Source organism: Amphimedon queenslandica, unplaced genomic scaffold (assembly GCF_000090795.2).
Source record: "Amphimedon queenslandica unplaced genomic scaffold, v1.1 AMPQUscaffold_13426, whole genome shotgun sequence".
NCBI lineage: Eukaryota > Metazoa > Porifera > Demospongiae > Haplosclerida > Niphatidae > Amphimedon > Amphimedon queenslandica.
Genome location: NW_003546338.1, coordinates 45,040 through 47,798, shown reverse-complemented (window position 1 = coordinate 47,798; position 2,759 = coordinate 45,040). Strand labels below are relative to the sequence as shown.

Here is a 2,759-nt window from a genome sequence, read left to right as displayed (position 1 = left end):
GTAGAAACAAAAACATGCAATACATGTACATGTATCATTAACTGAAAATGACTATAAATACACATGTACATGTACATGTATCAATTAATGCACAATGTTATGAAGACAAATTGAGGTAATACTGTCCATGCAGTATAGCTAATAGGAGGAACACATGAAATAAAAGCTAAGATCCCTCCCTCTTTCTCACTCCTCATTATTTCAAGTTTTCTCATTCAATCTATTCTCTCATCAACACGATTATTCTGATACACATGTACATGTACATACATGTATAATGGTACAGTACATGTACATGCATCCATTTCCATTAGTGTATGAATCTGTTTTAATTCCATATTAGGACTTACATGTACATGTATCCTTTTCACAGGCCATGAGATGGACATGATGGTATTACAATCATCATCAAGAACACATCATTTTATAACTGGAGAGAGAGAGAGAGAAGGAAACAGAGGTTGAACAAAGCACAAAATGAGCCACTCATGAAAATAAAATAGTCTAAATTTGAGCACTGAGTATGAGATTATCATCATTTTTGTTATCAATAGGAGAAACTTTATGAGAGAATGGGATGAATTTCTATTTTGTGGGTGTGACCTCAACTAACCACGCCCTGTTGTTGTTTGGGTGGGGCTGGTATTTTGCAAGAATGGCATCTAAAAGTGAGTGCCACTATTCTCTTCTCTTTGTATCTCTTTCATTCATTCTTTGTCTCTCTTACTCTCTCACTTACTTTACTCCTCTGTATCCTGTCCTTATTCTAACTCATCACTATATTACTGTTACTCCGTTACTGGTACCTCTTGTTCTCTATAGACTATCAACCAGTGGAGAGATATGCCCACTCCACAGTAAAGGTAGGAGACTACCTATATATGTGGGGTGGGCTCCCTTTTGGAGACCTTGATAATGATCTTGATAAATCATTGACATTATCTATGGACCTGTATCACTTACCAACTGGTTCATGGGAGGGTAGACCAACAAATGGCAACCCTCCACTACGAGCCAGTGGATGTTCATCTGCTGCTATTGGAAACAACATCTATTTCTTTGGTGGTGATAGGAAAAGAGTCTATCGTAACAGCTTACATTGTTTCAATGTAGATTCATTCAAGTGGAGGGAACTCTCTCCTTCTAGTTCTGATCATGGTCCAATGAATAAGGGCTACTGTGGAATGACATCTGCTCATTTTGATGGTGAAGACTATCTTGTAATAATTGGAGGACAGGGATACTCTTCTATCAACACTCCAAAGCAACCTGATGCTCAGTATTCAGCTGGTGGTAGATGTAAGGAGATACATTATTACAGGATTTCATCAGGTCAGTAATTCTCATCATTGATACACAATAGTTGATTAGTATTTCAAACTGAATAATTTATATGAATGTACATAAAACAGATTGTTAATAATTAAGTGTGTTTGTTAGTGTGTCTCTGTGTGTCATGTGTTTGTGTGTGATGGTGACTTGTGTCTATATGTGATGTGTGTGTGTGTGTACTAATACACACATTATGATGTGTCTGTGTATGATAGTGCATATAATGTATGTGAGAATTTATGATTGTATGACGTGTGTATGTGACGTGTATCTATAATGTGCATGTTATGTGTGTGTGAGTATTATCATGTATCTGTGTGTGTGTGATGTTTGTATATGTACATGTATCTATACATAAGCTAATGTGACATAAGTGTGTGTGTGTAGGTTCATGTTATTTATTATCATTTTTAATAAAGTTCTGTATCACATGAGTCACAAATTACCCACATACAATGTTCCATGAGTTTTGTATAATTTTTCATTAACAATCAAAACTGACATGCACCAGAATAGATTAGTAATCTTGAAAACCCCCTGGACCTCTCCTTCATGTGTACAGGTGTGGTGTGTGTATCCATATATGAGTGTTGTTAGAAATAATAGTATTATAATGTACACTTGTCAATCTATCCTAATTATTATTGATATTGTATTTTTAGTTTGTGGTTATCTTATTCATACTTGTGGTTATCGGTGTTATTGCCCTCGCCCACGCCATAGGCGTATAGGCGATGGTACTGCGATCATCCTGTCAGTGTGTGTGTGTGTTCACAAGATGGCGTCTTCTCTGTTTTTAAACCCCTGCTGCTCTTTTCTAAGGTTCTGAGGAGTCCCACTGTCAACTAAAATGCTTGGCAAAAGTTGTTTTTTGTCAGTTTTCTTCTTTATCCGCCTTGTCAGAGGCAGCATGAGCCAGCAATGTTGATAAATGTTGTGTGATTTATAAGCAGCTCTCAGATGACAAAGGTAATAATGCATTAGAACAAATCAGACAATAGATTGAAAGTTTTTATTGATTAATATGTAGGAAAATTGTCTTAAGTTCTTGATTCCCAAGATATGACAGCTCATAAATCACTTACCAGTCTTTTCGCCAAATGCAGATCACGTGAGAATTTATTTTCCCCATGACGTCATAATGGCGGGAAAGTAATGGCTGGCCTTGTGTTGCTTTTTGTGCAATTGATATGATGCTGGATGGTTTATAGTTCTATATAACAGCCTCAAACTGAAAGCAAGGATGTGTAGAATCATTAGGTTAGTTTTTTGGTTGAAAATTTAGCTATACTTTAGCATTAATCCCTGGTGCTTGTAACTAGTCTTTTCTATCTTGCTCTATAACAATAGTGAAACAGACCAGAACAGTTCAATATTAGTGATGCAATTGGCCAATCAATAGATGATCTTGTATGCAAAGATTTTTT

General features: G+C 36.1%; 1 long non-coding RNA gene across 1 annotated transcript; it reads left to right on the top strand.

Annotated features, from left to right (window-relative positions):
• Positions 1–1,913: 1,913 nt before the first annotated feature.
• On the top strand, positions 1,914–2,756 carry LOC109581672 (uncharacterized). Its single transcript, XR_002184723.1, has 3 exons — positions 1,914–2,301; positions 2,363–2,592; positions 2,683–2,756. It is a non-coding gene; the product is annotated as an uncharacterized LOC109581672 (long non-coding RNA).
• The last annotated feature ends 3 nt before the right edge of the window (positions 2,757–2,759 follow it).